Raw genomic sequence first — 23,671 nt, 5'->3', positions numbered from 1 at the left:
CCTGAAGGCTTCCTCCCTCTGCGGAATTCTGTTCCTTTCAGGCACCGTTTCCCCATCCAAGGGACCTGAAGTTCAGTAAACACAACTGCAGATTTTATCTTGCACTCATCAGGAGTATAAACAAGGCTGTGAATGCACCCCGTTACCAAACACATTTTCTCTCATTCTTTATTTTTTGTTGTTTACCATTGCTGTTTTAAGGACATGCTATATCTCCTTTGAGGAATGAATTCAACAGGATGAACAATTAAGTACATTTTTAGAGTTTGAGGGTTTAAAATTCTATGTCATAACATTGATTTGCTGTCTAATAAAAGGAAGTAATGATGATAATAATAATAGTAGTGCCACTAACAACAATAGTATTCACAGCACTACTGATTGCAAAGTGCCTGGGGAAAGATTACAAGCCCTGTAATACAGAATTAGTGGATTTCAGGTACTAACCAACTTTTAATCTTCCTTTTCTTTTCATATAGACACTAACTGTTAAGGACCATGTAACTTATCTATTTGCAAAAGATGATGCCTTTCTCTTAGGGAAAAGGAGATATGACATTTTGGTAAAATATCCTAATTCCAATGAATCCTTCTCTAACCTTCCTTTTCCTCCTAACCTCTCAATATCAAGTTGCAGTAGAAGCTTGCAGTTAATTGGCCTGTATTTCAAAATTGTACTTGAAAGGAGTATACAATTCAGAAGTTTTTACATGCTTTCTGAAAATGAACTGCAAGTCAGCTAAGATATTTAAAACAAAGGAAAATGAAGTCTCTTTTTACCAGGTTTCCAGGGTGGTTCATAGACTTATTTACCTGCCATATTTACCTTGTGAAAAAATCAACACCATGTCTGCATGTTCTTTTATGTTAAAGTGTTCATAAGCCAGGAGCTAAAAATCAATCCTCCAATATATGCATCAAAAAATTCCTGTGGAAGACATAGAGAACACACTTGTGCTTGCCAAGGGGGAGGAATGGGGGGGGAGAGGGATAGAGTGGGAATTTCTGGTTAACAGATGCAAACTAGTATATATAGAAAGGATAAACAATAGGGTCCTACTATATAGCACAGGGAACTATATTCAATATCCTGGGATAAACCATAATGGAAAAGAATATTAAAAAATTATATATATATATATATATATATATACACACATCAATATGTATAACTGAATCACTTTGCTGTACAGCAGAAATTAACACAACATTGTAAATCAACTATATTTCAATAAAAAATTCCGGTGGAATAATAAATCCCATTAATTCCTCCATGACATTGATTTCATAAATTTACTTGCAACCTCATTCTTTCCTACATGCATTTGTTAAAAGAATACCTGTAAGAAACTTCATATTACTCAAATAGGCGGAGAGATTTTTTTTAAGGTATTCTGAAGTCAAAGCTCAAAGGGCTCAATACAAGCAATTAGCGTGAATCCTAATTAAATACTGCAAAGCTGATCCTCTTCTTCTGCAACATCTATTAGAGCTACAAGAAGGGAAGGAAAGTTAGCCTTAATTTTTCTGGCCTGTGTACTATCACTCTTGAACCTATACAAGTAGGCTTGATATTAAATCTTGCAGAAAGCACTGGCAAACCATTAAGATGTAGAGGGAAACATTCCATTTTCCAGACATTCCTGCACATTCATGATAGATTTAGTGAAATCTGTTTTGAGTTCCCTTCACAGATACGAGTGTCCTTCTTGTCCCCTGGACTTGATCGGGGGACGGAAAGATTCCTGCTTGGTTGACAAAAGTCAAGTCAACTTGTGACGTGTCTTCAGAAGGTGGCGACTGCCTCTAGAAAAAGGGGTGCATTTGGGGCGCATGGAGCCAAGAGGAGTCTGAGAAGCATGTATGAGAACATCTTAGCTGCTGGTACCTAAAAATGAATAAAGTGACGCTCCTGGCATATATTATATAAAAATGATTTATATCCTGTATATGCATATAACATTAAAAAATATGTAATAGTCAAATGTGCTTGAACATATTCAACTTTTAAACATTCGTTTAAAAGTGATCATTTTTATTCATTGAATTGTACTGCCAATTAGTAATTTATGATAAATGAATTAAAGCTGTGCTTTTTTCTGTATTACCATGAGATGATTTATTTTCTTAAGTGCTTTAGTCTCCAAAGCAAGTGTCATACTATTAATTTATCAGGTTCAAGTAGACCTTCTGAGGTTCATTTGCACCAACTAAATCCCTGCAAGTAGAGCCATTGAATGCTCACAGCCTCTCTGCAGGCATGTCCTTTCATGTGTACAATGAGCTTGAAGGGAGCAAAGAAAAACTCCATCAAACACAAATCGGGAAAGGAAATCTGACTCATCTGAGGGAGCAGCGTCTTGACAACTGGCCCACGGAGGAAAGAGACAGGAAAATAAACCACAAGAAAAATGAACTGGGCTATTACAAATGGTGGATAATTATCTAATGGAAATATGAAGTTGTAGTTGTATTTTTTCCTTTTTGAATTCGATGAATGGTGCAAGACCAGCAAATATGTATATAATTTTATTAAATGTTTTCCCTAGTAAATGCCTCATTGAGACCAGTCATAGAATTACTCAAGAGTTAGTCAGCAGTGACCCTAAAAGGCATGAATGATCAAGTGTTGCTGCAAAGAGATGAGATATGAGCTCTTTGTAGAAGCGCCTGGTGATGAGTAAAATATTCATGTTTCTTTATCCATTTTACAAGATGCCGCTGGGTGAAGAAGAGACATCTTATCCCTTATGGTTTTGTGGTTGCTTTCGAGCCAGTATCATTGCTCATGTCAAGAAGAACTGACAGGGCTTCCCTGGTGGTGCAGTGGTTGAGAATCCGCCTGCCAATGCAGGGGACACGGGTTCGAGCCCTGGTCTGGGAAGATCCCACATGCCACGGAGCAACTGGGTCCGTGAGCCACAATTACTGAGCCTGCGCGTCTGGAGCCTGTGTTCTGCAACAAGAGAGGCCGCGACAGTGAGAGGCCCGCGCACCGCGATGAAGAGTGGTCCCCGCTTGCCGCAACTAGAGAAAGCCCTCGCACAGAAACGAAGACCCAACACAGCCATAAATAAATAAATTTTAAAAATAAATAAAATAAAATAAAATAAAATTGTTCACAGCTTTAAAAAAAAAAAAAGAAGAAGAACTGACATAGCTGATACTTCCCTAAGTTTCACCTTAGATCAGACAGGTAGAATTGACGATATTCACAAAGACACAAGCCAATTGTTTAAAAATGGTGAATTATAGCGAGAGGAGTGTATCAGAATGTACTGATGTGTGTACATCAAACATTGCTGAGCTGGAAGAGGGGCTTGTCGCAGACACCAAGTCAAAACCCTTGTGTAGATTGTTAACAACACTGTTTCCTAATATTTAAATGTTCAGGAAAATACCGTTCTTTGCACTGCGGCATCGCTGCAGATTAACAAGATGAGGGAGAGACTCTCTTCCTTTTTGTAAATTGTCCTGTTTTCTTTCTTAACAACAATAATGAAAATAGTGATGCTTATCACTGTGACATTATGACTTTATACCTGCACACACATCTTTTCCATTTATTTATACCAAACCCTGTGGGTCGAATAAGGCAATCCTAAATCAGCCCGCAGAATATCAGAAGGAGATTGAAGGCCTCTGTTAACTGTTCACAGAGAAAAGTTATGTGGGCATATAAATTGGTTACAAGGAGATTTGAGTCCTATTGCTAACGTCATTTCATAATGACCTTAGTAAAGTCATACAGTTGTGTTTGTGTCTTTGTTTCCTTATGCATAGAAATTGAATCATAAATCATTATTGGTCTTGTGTGACACTATTTAATAAAGGACTAGCACATAGATAAACATAATACCACTTATACATTTAAAAATGCAAGTGTAACTATAAAATAATTTGAACAAATATCTGTGACATACAACTGGCTTAACAGTATATTTTCTTAAATCGGTAGATTTTTTTGCTGATACATAGAGGGGATGAATAGTATAAAGATTAGAGACCCAGATTCTGGACCCACACTTACTGGATTCATAACCCAGCTCAGCTGTGAATCTCTACAAAAGTTACTACATTTTTGGACCTGATTCCTCTTCTCTGTAAAATGGGATAATAATGGTACATAAGTGAAAGGATTAGCATGAGGATGATATAAATTGATGTAAGCAAAGTAATTAGAAGAGGGCTAACACATGGTGATCACTATGTAAAAGTTAGTTATTAAATTCTGGCACGTATTTTAGTAGCAATTGACCTATCTTGAATTAGCATGAATAATTTATTCACTTATGCCAAACTCTGAGCCTTCATTTTACTTAGCCTTTTCACACTTTTCTTTCACATAATAAATTTACTTGAGTTATATTTATACTCCTAGTCACTTCTTTGGGCAATTTTGAGAGTAATATGGCTTGTTGGCAATAATGAGGTGTCAATCTTCCTGGGATATACTACTATTTTCATTTGTAATTCTTATGATGTATATGAAAGCATTATTATTCTGATTTGTGGGATTTTAGTTTTGTGCCGTATCATTTGATAGGTGAACCTCTCTTATATTATCTTAAAACATTTTTAAAGCCAGACGAGAATGAATGCCTGGATGTCTGAGAAAGTACCTGGCTTGCAGCAAGCTCAAAATGCTTTACCGTAAGACCTAATTCATTGATTAGTCAACTCCTTAATATTTGTTTGATAATTTCTGAGTGCTAGAAAATGTGTGCAAATTTTGCATTCTATTCCATGATAACTTTGTATTAATATAAATAGTGCATTAATTTATATAACATGGAATGATACAGCACCATATATCCAAGGTGATAGGAAGCCCAGTTTGAGAAGCATACACAAATATATTTTGATGTTCCTAATATCTTAAACATTAATTAGAATGTGTATGTGTGTGTGTGTATTTACTGTGTCTATGTGTCTGTGTGTACATTTGACTGAAAGCAAATTGATTGTAGATTTTGGTGACCATACATAGAACCAAACATTTTAACAGATTCTTTTCTTTTGTTTAATTTTCCTTTATTTAATTTTAAAAAAGGAAAATGTACTGGGCTTATATTCTGTAATATCTTTTTTATTTTAATAAAAATATAAAGACCCTATTTTGGAACCAAGTCGATCGTAGCCATATGGTCTGTGAAGTTTTTTCTGAGTTCATTATTTGCTAACACAGCTTGCCGAACTTAAATGGAACGAAGTAGAGAGGTTTGGATAAAGGCCAAATAGGGATACATTTGTCATATTCTCGTTGACTCGCCTAGTTTAGGGATTTCAAAACATGGCGAAAGTTGCCGAGGAAATAGGATTTGTTCCAAATAATGGACAAATGACAGAAAGAAATAAGAGTTAAATCATTTGAAACTAATATAGAAAAATAAGAAAAGTTGAGACCGTACATATATTGTAGACCAGTTTCAATAATTTAAAGAGTCTATATCACAAGCTGCCGCGCGGGGAGGAGGCCGAGGCCGCAGCTTGAGGGAGACCCGGCCCCTCTGCGCCTGCGTCTGGCGGAGCCTGTGTGAGGCCAAGAGACAATCCTTCCCAGCCGCCGGGATAATCAAGAGTTTTGGCCGGAACTTTGAACACACACCGAGACAATGAGGAGCCAGACGAAAAGCACAGACTATGGCGCTGAAACGGATGAATAAGGAACTTAGTGATTTGGCCCGTGACCCTCCAGCACAATGTTCTGCAGGTCCAGTTGGGGATGATATGTTTCATTGGCAAGCCACGATTATGGGACCTAATGACAACCCATATCAAGGCAGTGTATTCTTTTTGACAATTCATTTTCCTACAGATTACCCCTTCAAACCACCTAAGGTTGCATTTACAACAAGAATTTATCATCCAAATATTAACAGGAATGGCTGCATTTGTCTCGATATTGCTAAGATCACAGTGGTCTCCTGCTTTAACTATTTCTAAAGTTCTTTTATCCATTTGTTCACTGCTATGTGATCCAAACCCAGATGACCCCCTAGTGCCAGAGATTACACGGATCTATAAAACAGACAGAGATAAGTACAACAGAATATCTCGGGAACGGACTCAGAAGTATGCCATGTGATGCTACCTTAAAGTCAGAATAACCTGCATTATAGCTGGAATAAACTTTAAATTACGGTTCCTTTTTTGATTTTCTTATCTGGCTGCTCCCCTATCAGACCTCATCTTTTTTAATTTTATTTTTTGTTTACCTCCCTCCATTCATTCACATGCTCATCTGAGAAGACTTCGGTTCTTCCAGCTTTGGAAATAACTGCTTTTAGAAACTGTAAAGTAGTTACAAGAGAACAGTTGCCCAAGATTCAGAATTTTTTTAAAAAATGGACCATGTGTATTATGTAGCCAGTGTCTTCACTCTAACTTGGTTATGAGACTAAACCCACTCCTCACTGCTCTAACACGCTGAAGAATCAGCAGAGGGGGAGGGAAATAGATGCTGAGTTGTCACATCCAAGGAAGCAGCATTATTCTAGCAGCATCCATTCTTGTTTAAGCCTTCCACTGTTAGGGGTTTGAGGTTACCTGATATACTTTATGCTCATAACTGATGTGGCTGGAGAACTGGTATTGAATTTATAGCATCAGCAGAACAGCAAATGTGATATATTTTATGCATGTCAATAAAGGAATGACCTGTTCTTGTTCCACAGAGAATGGAAATCGGAAGTCAAACACCCTTTGTATTCCAAAATAGGGTCTCAAACATTTTGTAATTTTCATTTAAATTGTTAGGAGGCTTGGAGCTATTAGTTACTCTATCTTCCAATACACTGTTTAATGTAGCACTGAATAAATGATGCAAGTTGTCAATGGATGAGTGATCAGGTAATAGCTCTGCTAGTAATTGATTTATTTTTCTTCAATAAAGTTGCATAAACAACAAAAAAAAGAGTCTATCACATTCCACTAACCATTTGAACTTGTTATATGAGCCCTCGTTGACAGCTTCTGTTTTTGCTCGTGGTTAATGAATAACATGCAATATGGTATGTAATATAATGATTTGCTTAGTCTATTAAATGGAAGAACATTTATTTTTAGATTATTTTCAATTAATTACATAAGAATTTGAAGTTTCTAAGTTCCACAGCAAAAATGGAGCTTTGAATGTCTCCAACAAGTAGCTCCGACATTCAAACAATATATTCAGTTTTACATTGCCGGTGGTGGCCAGTGACGCTTTTCCATTTCAAGCATATGCTTTCAACTGTTTTATGAGAATTACTACTGAGAGCCACAGTATGAGACCCTTGATCCATAATCTACTATCGTATTTTCATCCCCTGAAAATTTTTCAATTGATGACACTATATGTATGTTCCTCAAATTATTCTAGGAGCAGGCATTGTACAATTCCGGCTGCTTCATGATCTTCACTGCACTATTACAATATCTATACTATTATAGTTCTCTCTAGGGACACATAACAAAAGAGGAATCTTACGGTGAAAACTATCCAATTTAATGAAATGGATAATGTAGTCGGCACTTCTTCCAGCAGAGTGATTCTACAATATTTAACAAAGGTGCATTTTACTTTGACTTTGTTATTATATGACTTCTCTTTTAACTTTTTCCAAATGTTCCTTATATCTTTTAAATACTTAAAAATGATTTTAATTCCAAAAACAGAGATTTTAAGATATTTGAATCATGTTAGGAGAGGACATTTTAAAGAATATTTTTGGTTTATGATTAAAGAACTCAAGAAGCTAATTGAGGGACTCCCCTGGTGGTGCAGTGGTTGAGAATCCACCTGCCAATGCAGGGGACATGGGTTCGAGCCCTGGTCTGGGAAGATCCCGTATGCCACGGAGCAACTAAGCCCGTGTGCCACAACTACTGAGCCTGTGCTCTAGAGCCCGCGAGCCGCAACTACTGAGCCCATGTGCCACAACTACTGAAGACTGCATGCCACAACTACTGAAGCCCATGTGCCTAGAGCCCGTGCACCGCAACGAAGAGTACCCCCCGCTCACTGCAACTAGAGAAAGCCCACGCACAGCAATGAAGACCCAATGCAGCCATAAATAAATAAATAAATAAATAAATAAATAAATAAATAAATAGAAGTCCATAAAAAAAGAAAATCATTTACATATATAAAAAAAGAAACTAATTGATACTTGTGTTCACTTAACATTTATCCAACAAATATTTATTGAGGACTTGCTACATTTTTGGCTAGGTGCAGGATAAAATTTTGAGCAAAAGAAAGAGACTCTGCTCCTCTGAAGATAATAGTCAATTGGATGACCATGCCCCCTAAAATCTGTTCTTTCATAGAATGAAAGCAAAGAAATCTCTACCTGGTAAACTTATACTTTGTGTAACCTAATGGTCTATTTATGACGGTACTGCCAAATATGTTATGTCAAAAAATGTGTCAGTTGATTTACATGTTATTGATTCTCTAGGATCAGAGTCAAAATTACTTACTCAGTCAACAAACACTTACTGAACACCTAGAGTATACCTACATTTAAAAAGTTTTAAATTGTTCAATACTTAGTGTTGTACAGTCCCTAGCAACGCTCAGTAAATATTTGTGGAATTAATACATGGATAATTAAATGCACATATCACTATCTTGAGATACAGACTTAATTCCTGTCCTCAGGGTTACATCCTTGTGGAAGAAATAGACAAGCACATGATTAGTGCTCTTTATAATCAAGAGAAGCCCAGAATGTCACGAATGCTCAGAGATGGAGCACCTCGTATACCCTTGGAGGGTTAGAGAAAGCTTCCTGGGGACTGAGATTGCTTTGAGGTGTTAGCTAATGAGGGGAAAGATTTAGTTTAGTGATCCATGGAGCATACATTGGGTGGATAATTGAAACAGCACCGTCTAACAGAAAGTTTTGTGATGATGGAAATGTCTTAAATAAGTGCTGTCTAATGCAGTAGCCACTTGTCACGTGTGGCCAGGGCAACCGAGGAGCTGAATTTTTAATTTTATTTAATTAGAATTTAAAGAGCCACACATGACTCATTGTTAGTGTATGGGGCAGCGTTGGATTGGAGGCTGGCAGGCCAAGAGGCTGAGAAACTAAGAAGGAAGCTGATGAAGCAAGCCAGCCACAGGTGATGAAGGCATGGTTTTAGTCAATGGCCATGGGAATCAATATGAGAAGATGTGTTAAAGAGATTTTTAGGGAGAGGAAGAGATCCAGGTGACCATCACTTTCTGCGTGAACAGCCTGGTACTTTTGGCGTCATTCAGTGATACAGGGAATAAGGAAGAAGAGCAGGTGTGGGTCAAAAATGATTCATTATCTTTAAGATAAAGAAAAAGAGAGACCAAGATGGAGACCTAAGTGAACAGTGACACTTGAGGGGCAGACATGGGGAACATACTCAACGAAGGAGATTATTATGTAGATGATAGACAAGGAAACTCAGAAAACTGTGGTGTTACTAATTGTAAAGGCGTTTCAGGAAGGGTGAAGGTTTAAAAGTGTCAAAGTAACAGAGAAGATGAGTAAAGACCAAGCAGCGATTCCCAGTGGACTGGGAATTTATATGTCATAAGTGACCAGAAAAAGTTGCATTAGAGACATAAAATCTAGGTGGGCTTTAATGGTTGAGAAATAAGTTCTTGGTCAGGGCCGACAATGTAGGCTGTCTTCTAATTTCAACTTTTAACTTTATATTAAAATAATTAAACAGCTTTTGACTCAATCACACTTTTATCTCTCAAACGAACTTCTGTACTAACCCATTGTCAGAAAACATACCAAATATTCATCAGAAGCATGAGAGAACCTCCAGGAAATAACTCAGATAAGGAAGCCTTGTTTTTATTTGTCCAAAAAGGGTATATCGTCATTGTTGCTCCGTTAAAAAATGCTTTTTATTACTTTATTTTTTTAATTTTTATTTTTTTAACATCTTTATTGGAGTATAGTTGCTTTACAATGTTGTCTTAGTTTCTGCTGTATAACAAAATGAATCAGCTATACATATACATATATCCCCATATCCCCTCCCTCTTGCGTCTCCCTCCCACCCTCCCTAACCCACCCCTCTAGGTGGTCACAAAGCACCGAGCTGATCTCCCTGTGCTATGCGGCTGCCTCCCACTAGCTATCTATTTTACATTTGGTAGTGTATATATGTCCATGCCACTCTCTCACTTCATCCCAGCTTACCCTTCCCCCTCCCCATGTCCTCAAGTCCATTCTCTACGTCTGCGTCTTTCTTCCTGTCCTGCCCCTAGGTTCTTCAGAACCTTTTTATTTTTTTTTAGATTCCATATATATGTGTTAGCATACAGTATTTGTTTTTCTCTTTCTGACTTACTTCACTCTGTATGACGGACCCTAGGTCCATCCACCTCACGACAAATAACTCAATTTCGTTTCTTTTTATGGCTGAGTAATATTCCATTGTATATATGTGCCACATCTTCTATATCCATTCCTCTGTTGATGGACACTTAGGTTGCTTCCATGTCCTGACTACTGTAAATAGTGCTGGCATGAATATTGTGGTACATGACTCTTTTTGAATTATGGTTTTCTCAGGCTATATGTCCAGTAGTGGGATTGCTGGGTCGTATGGTAGTTCTATTTTTAGTTTTTTAAGGAACCTCCATACTGTTCTCCATAGTGGCTCTATCAATTTACATCCCCACCAGCACTGCAGGAGGGTTCCCTTTTCTCCACACCTTCTCCAGGAAAAAAATGCTTATTATTACTTTAAACCTACACATCGTCTTCTGTATATGTGCGAACCTTTAGAGAGAGCAAGCATTTCTCATCTTCAGGATCATAAAAGACTAATTTTCCTGGCAGGGCCAGAGTCTCACTCAAGTCAGAATGGTTTAAATGCTATAGACCAATGTAGCCTAAGGCACAGTACGTCAAACGCTTTTAAGTCGTTTTACAATTCTTGATCCAGCTGACTCTATCATTTCATTAAGTGACTGGGCTCAGGGCTCCTGCGGGTTTGTAGAGGACACAACAGTTTCATAAAGAGGTGGAGGAGAGGCATGAGTCAAAGAACAGTAACTAGACACCGTGGTGTAACTCTTAAACTTCACCCCCAAAGCAGAGGATGACTGAAAAGGACAACCTACTTCAGAGCACAGCTGGAGAAGTTTATCCTAAGAAGCTATGTCACTGCTCTGTGCCACGAATATTTTCCCCGAACCTTCTCAGTGGGGTCGGTCTGTCTGCATCACTAGTTCTCCATGGGAAGAAAATGTCTGTGTACTTTGGGAAGAGCTATCGTACTGTCACCATCGAGGGCAAAACGAAGGAAAAACATCAAATGTGGTTAAAATGTTTAGAAAAGAATCAGTTAAGCTGAAACAGTGCTCAAAGGTTTAGTAACTCCTAACACCCAGATTGTAGCCTCTGTCCTTTCCCATTTAAAGGGAGAAGTTCTGAGAGAAACAGCTAATTCTAGGTCCAATGTACAAATGAGGCTGGACAGCTTATTGTATCAGAAAGCGAGGTAGTTATGAAAGGCTACCAGTCTTGTGTCAATTGGACTTGACCATCAATAAAGATGGTTATTGCAGTGGATTGAAGGACATTAAATGTGTTTTTTTCTATATGAAGTGTACCTCAAGGCAAGCAGACAGTTGGTTGCTGAGCAAGGCTTTCTCTTCATGGAATTATTCCACATAATAAAGGAAGAAGAAATGACAGATGTAGAACATGGCTTTTTTTGCAACACTTAATGAAGTAATGAATCTATGTAATTTGTAGCCATCATCAATGGCTAAAAATCTCATGAAAAGAAAAACAACCACACATTTTGTGACCCAGATGAGTGTACACTACGCTGTCTATGGAGTATTATTGCCAAAAAAGTCAAACCAGTCTGACCAATTGTCTATCCTAATCTACCAATTTACCGGAAATACAAAGAAGAATATGTTAAATAAAACCACAGTGATAAACATTCTAGAGAATTTGGCTGGAGGAAATTCTATGGAGCAAACAGTCTGGATTCTTCAACAAATAATTTGTGAACAAAAGCAAAACCAAACAGACTAAACCAGCACAAATGAGAAGGGAGATACTATGGATTGAATGTAGGCATATCAAACAATGAAGGTTATTTGGATCTTAAACTGTATAAATTTTTTTTTTTTTTGCAGTGGGGAAAATTTGAATACTGCATGGATATTTTAAGGATAGTATGGAGTTAGTTAATATTAATTTTAAGAAGATAATAATATTTAAGTTATTTTTGAGTCCTTGTCTTTTGGAGATGCAAATGTAAAATTTAAGGATAAAATGATATGACGTCTGAAATTATGTTCTGGGGGAGAGGCAGAGTAGGTGGAGAGTGTATTTTGTTCGACAGGAGAATTGTGCAGATAGCCACCCACCCCTGCCCAGCCAGAGCTCTTAAAGGTCACAACTTGGCGAAATCAGGTGGTGGAGAAGGAATCCAGGTTAATATGAAGTGAAGGAAAACTGTGTGGCCTCACTTTCATTTGGATAGAGGAATCTTCCCTCTATTCCTATCTGTCTATATTTTTTTTCAAATCTTTATTGGAGTATAAATGCTTTGCAATGTTGTGTTAGTTTCTGCTGTACAGCAAAGTGAATCAGCTATACGTATACATATATCCCCATATCCCCTCCCTCTTGTGTCTCCCTCCCACCCTCCCTATCCCACCCCTCTAGGTGGTCACAAAGCACCGAGCTGATCTCCCTGTGCTATGCAGCTGCTTCCCACTAGCCATCTATTTTACATTTTGTAGTGTATATATGTCCATGCCACTCTCTCACTTCATCCCAGCTTCCCCTTCCCTGCCCCCATGCCCTCGAGTCTGTTCTCTATGTCTGTGTTTTAATTCCTGCCATGCCACTAGGTTCATCAGTACCACTTTTTAAAATTCCATATGGCTGCATTAGCATACGGTATTTGTTTTTCTCTTTCTGACTTACTTCACTCTGTATGACAGACTCTAGGTCCATCCACCTCACTACAAATAACTCAATTTCGTTCCTTTTTATGGCTGAGTAATATTCCATTGTATATATGTGCCACACCTGCTTTATCCATTCATCTGTTGATGGACACTTAGGTTGCTTCCATGTCCTGGCTATTGTAAATAGAACTGCAGTGAACATTGTGGTACATGACTCTTTTTGAATTATGGTTTCCTTAGGGTATATGCCCAGTAGTGGGATTGCTGGGTCATATGGTAGTTCTATTTTTAGTTTTATAAGGAACCTCCATACTGTTCTCCATAGTGGCTGTATCAATTTACATCCCCACCAGCACTGCAGGAGGGTTCCCTTTTCTCCACACCTTCTCCAGCATTTATTGTTTGTAGATTTTTTGATGATAGCCATTCTGACTGGTGTGAGGTGATACCTCATTGTGGTTTTGATTTGCATTTCTCTAATGATTAGTGATGTTGAGCATCTTTTCATGCACTTGTTGGCCGTCTGTAGGTCTTCTTTGGAGAAATGTCTATTTAGGTCTTCTGCCCATTTTTGGATTGGGTTGTTTGTTTTTTGTGATATTGATCTGCATGTGTTGCTTGTATATTTGGAGATTAATCCCTTGTCAGTTGCTTCGTTTGCAAATATTTTCTCCCATTCTGAGGGTTGTCTTTTCGTCTTGTTTATGGGTTTCCTTTGCTGTGCAAAAGCTTTGAAGTTTCATTAGGTCCCATTTGTTTATTTTTATTTCCCTTACTCTAGGAGGTGGGTCACAAAGGATCTTGCTGTTATTTATGTCATAGACTGTTCTGCCTATGTTTTCCTCTAAAGAGTTTTATAGTGTCTGGCCTTCCATTTAGGTCTTTAATCTATTTTGAGTTTATTTTTGTGTATGGTGTTAGGGAGTGTTCTAATTTCATTCTTTTACATGTAGCTGTGCAGTTTTCTCAGCACCACTTATTGAAGAGGCTGTCTTTTCTCCATTGCATATTCTCGCCTCTTTTATCAAAGATAAGCTGACCATATGTTCATGGGTTTATCTCTGGGCTTTCTATCCTGTTCCATTGATCTATATTTCTGTTTTTGTGCCAGAACCATACTGTCTTGATTACTGTAGCTTTGTAGTATAGTCTGAAGTCAGGAGCCTGATTCCTCCAGATCCGTTTTTCTTTCTCAAGATTGCTTTGGCTATTCGGGGTCTTTTGTGTTTCCATACAAATTGTGAAATTTTTTGTTCTAGTTCTGTGAAAAATGCCATTGGTAGTTTGGTAGGGATTGCACTGAACCTGTAGATTGCTTTGGGTAGTACAGTCATTTTCACAATATTGATTCTTCCAATCCAGGAGCATGGTATATCTCTCCATCTGTTTATGTTATTTTTGATTTCTTTCATCAGAGTTTTATAGTTTTCTGAGTACAGGTCTTTTGCCTCCTTAGTTTGGTTTATTCCTAGGTATTTTATTCTTTTTGTCGTGATGGTAAATGGGATTGTTTCCTTAATTTCTCTGTCTGATCTTTTGTTGTTAGTGTATAGGAATTCAAGAGATTTCTGTGCATTAATTTTGTATGCTGCAACCTTACCAAATTCATTGATTAGTTCTAGTAGTTTTCTAGTGGTATCTTTAGGATTTTCTATGTATAGTATCATGTTATCAGCAAATAGTGACAGTTTTACTTCTTCTTTTCCAATTTGTATTCCTTTTATTTCCTTTTCTCTCTGATTGCTGTGGCTATGACTTCCAATACTATGTTGAATAATAGTGGTGAGAGTGGACATCCTTGTCTTATTCCTCATCTTAGAGGAAATGCTTTCAATTTTTCACCATTGAGAATGATGTTTGCTGTGGGTTTGTTGTACATGGCTTTTATTATGTTGAGGTAGGTTCCCTCTATGCCCACTTTCTGGAGAGGTTTTATCATAAATTGATGTTGAATTTTGTCAAAAGCTTTTTCTGCATCTATTGAGATGATCATATGGTTTTTATCCTTCAGTTTGTTAATATGGTGTATCACATTGATTGATTTGCATATATTGAAGAATCCTTGCATCCCTGGGATAAATCCCACTTGATCATGGTGTATGATCCTTTTAATGTGTTGTTGGATTCTGTTTGCTAGTATTGTGTTGAGGATTTTTGTGTCTATGTTCATCAGTGATACCGGTCTATAATTTTCTTTTTTTGTGACATCTGTGTCTGCTTTTGGTATCAGGGTGATGGTGGCCTCATAGAACGAGTTTGGGAGTGTTCCTCCCTCTGCCATTTTTTGGAAGAATTTGAGAAGGATGGGTGTTAACTCTTCTCTAAATGTTTGATAGAATTTGCCTGTGAAGCCATCTGGTTCCAGACTTTTGTTTGTTGGAAGATTTTAAATTACAGTTTCAATTTCATTACCTGTGATTGGTCTGTTTATATTTCCTAACTCTTCCTGGTTCAATCTTGGAAGGTTGTACTTTTCCAAGAATTTGTCCATTTCTTTCAGGTTGTCCATTTTATTGGCATATAGTTGCTTGTAGTAGTCTCTTATGATCTTTTGTATTTCTGCAGTGTCAGTTGTAATCTCTCCGTTTTCATTTCTAATTTTATTGATTTGCGTCCTCTCCCTTTTTCTCTTGATGAGTCTGGATAAAGGTTTATCAATTTTGCTTATATTCTCAAAGAACCAGCTTTTAGTTTTATTGATCTCTGCTATTGTTTTCTTTGTTTCTATTTCATTTATCTCTGCTCTGATCTTTATGATTTCTTTCCTTCCACTAATTTTGGGTTTTCTTTGTTCCTCTTTTTCTAGTTGCTTTAGTTGTAAGGTTAGGTTGTTTATTTGAGATTTTTCTTGCTTCTTGAGGTGAGCCTGAATTTCTATGAACTTCCCTCTTAGAACTGCTTTTGCTACGTCCCATAGGTTGTGGATCATCGTGTTTTCATTGTCATTTGTTTCTAGGTATTTTTTGATTTCCTCTTTGACTTCTTCAGTGATCTCTTGGTTATTTAGCAGTGCACTGTTTAGCCTCCATGTGTTTGTGTTTTTTACTGTTTTTTTCCTGTAATTGATTTCTAATCTCATAGCATTGTGGTCAGAAAAAATGCTTGATATGATTTCAATTTTCTTAAATTTTCCAAGGTTAGATTTGTGACCCAAAATGTGATCTATTCTGGAGAACGTTCCATGTGCACTTGAGAAGAAAGTGTATTCTTCTGCTTGCGGGTGGAATGTCCTAAAAATATCAATTAAGTCTATCTGGTCTATTGTGTCATTTAAAGCTTGTGTTTCCTTATTTATTTTCTGTCTGGATGATCTGTCTATTGGTGTAAGTGGGGTGCTAAAGTCCCCGACTATTATTCTCTTACTGTTGATTTCTCCTTTTATGGCTGTTAGCCTTAGGTATTTGCCTTATGTATTGAGGTGTTCTTATGGAGGGTGCATAAATATTTATAATTGTTATGTTTTCTTCTTGGATCAATCCCTTGATCATTATGTAGTGTCTTTCCCTATCTCTTGTAACAGTCTTTATTTTAAAGTCTATTTTATCTGATATGAGTATTGCTACACCACCTTTCTTGTGATTTCCATTTGCATGGAATATCTTTTTCCATCCCCTCACTTTCAGTCTGTAAGTGTCCCTAGGTCTGAAGTGGGTCTCTTGTAGACAGCATATATAAGGGTCTTGTTTTTGTATCTATTCAGCCAGTCTGTGTCTTTTGGTTGGAGCATTTAATCCATTCACATTCAAGGTGATTATTGATATGTATGTTCCTATTGCCGTTTTCTTAATTGATTTGGGTTTGTTTTTGTGGGTCTTTTTCTTCTCTTTTGTTTCCCACTTAGAGAAGTTCCTTTAGCATTTGTTGTAGAGCTGGTTTGGTGGTGCTGAATTCTCGTACCTTTTGCTTGTCTGTAAATCTTTTGATTTCTCCATTGAATCTGAATGAGATCCTTGCTGGGTAGAGTAATCTTTGTTGTAGGTTTTTCCCTTTTATCACTTTAAATATGTCCTGCCACTCCCTTCTGGCTTGCAGAGTTTCTGCTGAAAGATCAGCTGTTAACCTTATGGGGATTTCCTTGCATGTTATTTGTTGCTTTTCCCTTGCTGCTTTTAATATTTTTTCTTTGTATTTAATTTTTGATAGTTTGATTAATATGTGTCTTGGCGTGTTTCTCTTTGAGTTTATCCTGTATGGGACTCTCTGTGCTTCTTGGACTTGATTGACTACTTTCTTTCCCATGTTTGGGAAGTTTTCGACTATAATCTCTTCAAATATTTTCTCAGACCCTTTCTTTTTATCTTCTTCTTCTGGGACCCCTATAATTAGAATGTTGGTGCATTTAATATTGTTCCAGAGGTCTCTGAGACTGTCCTCAATTCTTTTCATTCTTTTTTCTTTATTCTGCTCCCTGGCAGTTATTTCCACCATTTTATCTTCCAGCTCACCTAAACGTTCTTCTGTCTCAGTTATTCTGCTATTGCTTCCTTCTAGAGTATTTTCAATTTCAGCTATTGTGTTGTTCATCACTGTTTGTTTGCTCTTTAGTTCTTCTAGATCTTTGTTGAATGTTTTTGTATTTTCTCCATTCTGTTTCCAAGATTTTTGATCATGTTTACTATCATTACTCTGAATTCTTTTTCAGGTAGTTTGCCTATTTCATCTTCATGTATTTGGTCTTGTGGGTTTTTACCTTGCTCCTTCGTCTGTAACATATTTTTTTGTCATTTCCTTTTTTTTTTTTTTGATGGCTGGGGCTGTATTCCTGTCTAACTGGTTGTTTGGTCTGAGGCATCCAGCGCTGGAGTTTGCAGGCAGTTGGATAGAGCCAGGTGTCTGTGCTGAGATGAGGAACTCCAGGAGGCCTCACTCTGATTAATATTCTCTGAGGTCTGAGGTACTCTGTTAGTCCAGTGGTTTGGACTTGGAGCTCCCACCATAGGAGCTCGGGCCCGACCTCTGGCCTGGGAACCAAGACCCCACAAGCTGTGTGGTGTGGCCAAAAAAAAAAAAAAAGAAGGAGCAGTACAATAACAAAGACTGAAAAACAAAATAAAATTAGAAAGATAAAAAATATATTAGGAAAAATAAAAATATAATTGAAACAACTGCAACAAGGTAAAATAAAATCACAACAGAAAAAAGAAAAGAAAAAAAGGGGAACAAGCCAAAAGGAGCCAAACAATAACAAAGTACACAGAATAAAATAAAATTAGAGGGGCTTCCCTGGTGGCGCAGTGGTTGAGAGTCTGCCTGCTAACGCAGGGGACACGGGTTCGAGCCCTGGTCTGGGAAGATCCCACATGCCACGGAGCAACTAGGCCCGTGAGCCACAATTACTGAGCCTGCGTGTCTGGAGCTTTTGCTCCACAACAAGAGAGGCCGCAATAGTGAGAGGTCGGCGCACCGCGATGAAGAGTGGCCCCCACTTGCCATAACTAGAGAAAGCCCTCGCACAGAAACGAAGACCCAACACAGCCATAAATAAATAAATAAATAAATAAATAAATAAATAAATAAATACAGACAGACAGACAGTTCTGGGTGTACTCTGATGCTTTTGCAAATATGTTCCTATAAAAGGGTTTCATCTTCAAGAAATTCATGGAAAAGACTCTGACAAGTACAGGTTTCTGGTAACTGACTGTACTGCTGAACTGAATGAATAAGCATTTTCAGAACTCTAATGAAAAACTGAGGAACTCAAAAAAGTGCTAACAAAAGATCAAGATGAAAAAAAAAATTTAATTACATGGGACTGAGTGAACTGATGAGGATGAGTATAATTTTTGTGACTTTCTGTCTGAATTAAAAAAAAAAAATCCCACAAGGACTCAGAGGCAAAGAATATACAAATCAATTTTCACTGCAAAGTAAAGGAGCTGTTACAGTAGAGGATTACTGGACTGAATGTCAATATTATAACATAGTATGAGTGTGTTTCAGGTCTGGTAATTGCAATCATTGTTGCTTTTGTTGTGGTCATCCATGTACAATGCTTGGTGTCAGTCTATTTATCTCTTGTAAAAATAAAATACAGTGTGTGTGTGTGTGAAAAAAACAACAACAACAACAACAAAAAAGCTATACAATGACAAGTACAAAATTAGGCATGATAGAGAATATTTACTGAGAATGAAAAAATAAATCACAACAAATTACTAGAAACTTGGAGGCTTCGGTCCTTTCTCTTGAAGACCTCTTTAGGCAGTGTACCAAAGATGCTTAATTAGAAATGCTTTCTGATTGCAACCTGGCTTCCTCTGCTGCCCTGGAGTCCTCAGTGACTCCTAGAACTCACAGTGGCCTGAGCTAAAGAAGGCAGGAGGGTTCAGCTTCATTCACTTCTTCAAATTTCACATCTAGTCTCAGGAGCCATCACTCAGAGTGGTCAGCAGCTGAAAGCAGCCTGTGGCCATGCAGGAAGGTCCTGAACAGCATCAGAGGGTGCGTCCCGGAAACATGCTGAGAGGCAGTGTAGTTCATGGTCAAGAATATCGGTCTGGGTGTGCTCGGCAAGATGGGTTCCAAGTCCTGTTTGTGCACTTCACTCCTTGGAACCTCTTTTTTCGTGTCTATAAAACAAGGGTGATTAAAAGAGATGAAGTATATAAAGCACACAACTAAGTGCCTGGCATGGAGCAAACAGCCTTTGCCTGATGGAGGGATTTATTTGAAAGTTTGATATGGAAAGTTATTTGTGTGTCTCTTTGCATTTGTCTCACCCCCCTCTTTGCATTTGTCTCCCTTCCCTGTTGAAAAAAAAAAAAAAAAAGGATCATCACATTAAAAAAAATAATAAATAAATAAAATAAAATTAGAAAAATAAAAGATTTATTAGAAAAAATAAAAATATAAATGCATCAAAAAGGTGAAACAGAGCCCCAAACTAAAAGAGGAAAAAAGGAGAGAAAAAAAAAAAGCCTTGGCTATGGGGGCGGAGTTTAGGCGGGGGTGGAACTTAAGCAGGGGCAGGGTTTACGGTGGGGGGTGACGTTTGAGTGTGGGGCGGGGCCTAGGCTCAGGACCCATGCAGCTGCAGCTGGAAAAGGCCCTGGGGGCGGGGCCCAGGCGGGCCACGTTCAAGCGTGGGGCGGGGCCTCTGCTTAGGACCTGCGTGGAAGGGGAGAGGCAGCACGTGGAAAGGAGGGCCTCTGGAGTGTGGAGTTCCGGAGTTTGGAGGTAGGGAGGGACGTGAGTGAGGGTGTGTGGGTGGGGTTTAGCCCAGCACATTGGAGGGGGTCTCGGAGGGGGTCTCCGAGTGCAGAGGTGGGGCCCTGGTGGGGGGGTAGGGGCGGGGCTTGGGCTCTGCCCGGCAGGAGGGAGGCTCCGAGGGCAGGGGATTAGGCCGGGAGCCCAACAAGCGTCCCCGGTGCCTGAGTGGGCAGGGAAAGCACTGGCCCTGTTCCCTTCCGTTCCTCCACGCCCCCCCCCACGTCTCTCCCAGGGTCTCCCCCATCCCCGCTGAACCCCTAACCGTGGGTGGGTCCCACTGGGTGTAGGAACTCCTTCCCTCCCCCAGCCGCCCTGGTTGTTTGGAGACGCGAATTCCGTGTCCTCCTAGTCCGCCGTCTTGACCCCGCCCCCTCCTATCTGTCTATTTAATGAGAGTTCTTCTTTCATGCTATCATTTGAAATGGGTCCCCTGTGGTGTTAGGAACTACTGTTTTCTTTTGTTCCTGAGTTTTCTTGCAACTTGAGCACTGACATTTATTTATATAAACATTGGGTTTAGATTTACACTGCCTGGCAAATTGACAGTGCTGTGATTCCCAGTCACTAAACTCAACGGATTCTCTCAAAATTGCTTGGCTTTTCTTGGATCTTCCCCTGGTTGGCCTGCTCTCTCCCTCTCTCTGAAACAGTCATTTCAACTTTTATAAACTCTATTCCAGTTATTCCAACATGCAAGCCTCCCTACTTTACCTTGACTCTCAGCTGATGACCCTTCTTGTTAGTTAACCCTGAAAACAGAAGTTATCAGATAGGAACTGCATTAACTTTCCTGTATCTATAAACACATAAAAATATTTCACACCTGTCTTTTCCCTCTTCTACTGGTAGATGGTGGAGGGAACGATTTCCTTTATGCTTTTTAAATAAACTTACCTTGTTGATTATCTTCCTTCCCTGTTTTCAGTTTCTCTCTCTTCTTGATCCTCCCATCAGTATTGAAATGCTGCTTAGTCTCTATTTTAAAAACAAAATGAAACAAAAATAACTCTTCCTGGATGTCATTCGACCATGTCATCTCTGGCTAATCATAGCTAAACTTTTGGAAAGAAACAGCTGTATACACCAGCTAATTTTCTTTGTCACTCACTCTTCAATGTCACTCATTCTTCAATGTCACTCATCTCTTCTGCTTCTGCCCCACTGCTCAGCTGATCCTGACGTTTTTAGGGGACCCAATAATACCAACTTCCATGAAGCCAGCGGGCGACGCTCACCCATTGCAGACTTGGCTTTTCCATCATCTTCAACACAGGTGAACACTCCTTTCTCTCTTGGCTTTGTGACTCTCTTCCTACCACACTCTCCCTCCCTCTCCCCCATAACCAGGTGGTTTGTCTCCGTCCATTCTTTAAACATTGGTGTTTTTCCAGATTCGGTTTTAGGCTACCTTTTCTTTTTATTTTACCCTCTTCTTAGGCAATCTCATATACACCTACAGCCTCGATTACTGAAATACAGAGTATTTCCTACTTTATTCTCCTGCTGAGATTTTTATTCTGAATGCTGGGTCAGTATTTTTGATACATATATAGTATTTCCCACGAATGTCTTAGAAGCATCTCCATCCCAGTATCCTAAAATTGAACTCATAATATTACCCAACATGCTTAAGACCCTCCAAAAATTTCCCCTTATTCATCATCCATCAAATTGCCTTAATTAGTTAAAAATAGTTTGCCTCAGATTCATTCATAGTAACGATTACATTCTTATGAAAGTCTCAGGAGATGTCTATAAAAGTGGAAATTGAATTCTTTTTCTATTAAAACAGAAACAAAATCTCTCCTTCAAATCTGGCTGTCCTTATGTCTTAGTGGAATGCTAGATGATATGGATTTCATCTTCAGTCCAATCAAATGCAATTTATATTATTTATAAAATGACACATTGCACCCAGCAAATATTAATCATAAAAGACTATGCTCTTATCTTTGGAATTCATCAATAAGGTAAATCTTACTTTGAAATTGATTTCTTCCATTAGCCACTTGATATAGCCAGCAGTCACATTAATTTCACCTCTACCCCTCTACCTCTGAGAAGGATGCCAAAAAAAAAAAAAAAAAAAGAATAAAAAGGAAAAAAGGGTAGCAGTTTGGAGCTTTTATGCTTGTCATCTTAGAAAACTTCTGAAGGTCAAATTTCATTTCTTTGCCTCCAGATAATCGGGGTTAGATAAAAGCAAACTCTTGCCTTTTAAGCAGTCAGAAAATTGGGGTGTTCAACAAACACTCTGATAGACTTTGTAAATGGTTGGTTGAGGGTAGAAGGAAAGGGTAAGGAAAAAAGTTGAAATTTATTACACAATTTATTTCAACTTGAGTGTGAATTGGCTAAGAGGTAATGAAAGTAAAATTGGATTGAGGGAATCAAAATGTGTGAATCTGAGTCCTAACTCTGTCATAAAACCATGGCTCTGCTGAATCACATAGCAACACAGTGACTCAGTTTCTCCAGCTCAGAAATGATGATCCAATGCCCCCTGACAATTCATGCCTGTGAAAGTATTTTTTAATCACAGCGTTATAAAATTGAAAGCTACCATCCATTCTTTTAAAAAGTCCATAGATTTCCAGGCCATCAAATAATCAATTTAGCTCCACTCAAGCTTAACATTTTTAAAGCTTCTTGATATGAGAAACCTTCCTTCTGTGTATCCTGGGGGAACCCAGGGAGTGATCAAAAGCCCTCCTGGATTCCTGTGCTGCTGACATCAACCAAGGCAAGCAGACCCACAAAGGCAACCTGGGCCTTTTTGATCGTCCTGTGGGACTGTTCACCAGAAGTTCATTCCAAGACACGTATTTATTTTCATTTGTCATCTTATTTTCACTTTCTGGTTCTTATACTTTCACTTAATACAAGCATGTCAAACATTTGCTAGGAGGTGCTTAAGAAAGAATGTTTATTTTCCCCCAGTTGAATATTTTCTAGATGTATAAAAATTCTATAGAACAAAGTTGTTACTAATTAAACAAACTTTAAAGGAGCAATTGTGGCTCCTTTTTTATTTTTGAGACAATTTATTTAGTCTGTTTTATTTTTTTCTAGTCATCTGATTTCATAGCAACTGGGTAGAGCCCCTGCCCTTGCCTTACCTTGAGGGGCTGGGCTGCCCTTGACGCTCTTTACTTAGGAGCTGATGGTGTGAGCCCTTCCTCAGCTGGTCTCCTGCTCCCCGGTTTACTCCCTTGTGGCCTGGGCATGTCAAGTATTGAGTCCTGCAAGCTGCACCCTTATCCCACTTTCCATAGCACAGCAGATGTGATATTTTTTGCTCTTAATCTGCTAGTCTTCCTTACTTGGTTAAGAATTGGTTAAGAATCCTGAAAAAATGTGCCGAGAGAATCGTGAACCTTCTCCAAACGTCCAGCAGGTGCACCTGGAAGTATGACGAGGCTGGAATGACCCAATCTTTCAGCTGCTCTCCTAGATGGGTTTCCATTCATTGATCAATATTTCACTGGCTTTCAGTTTATAAATCCGTTTGATAGGGAGAATAATTGTATTTTG

The 23,671-nt window shown here is 38.5% G+C and overlaps 1 pseudogene; it reads left to right on the top strand.

Moving 5' to 3' along the window:
* Positions 1–5,506: 5,506 nt before the first annotated feature.
* On the top strand, positions 5,507–6,104 carry LOC132347519 (ubiquitin-conjugating enzyme E2 D3-like; annotated as a pseudogene).
* Positions 6,105–23,671: the final 17,567 nt, after the last annotated feature.

The sequence above is a fragment of the Balaenoptera ricei genome, chromosome 14, assembly GCF_028023285.1.
Source record: "Balaenoptera ricei isolate mBalRic1 chromosome 14, mBalRic1.hap2, whole genome shotgun sequence".
Classification (NCBI taxonomy): domain Eukaryota; kingdom Metazoa; phylum Chordata; class Mammalia; order Artiodactyla; family Balaenopteridae; genus Balaenoptera; species Balaenoptera ricei.
This window is presented reverse-complemented; position numbering and strand designations above follow the sequence as displayed.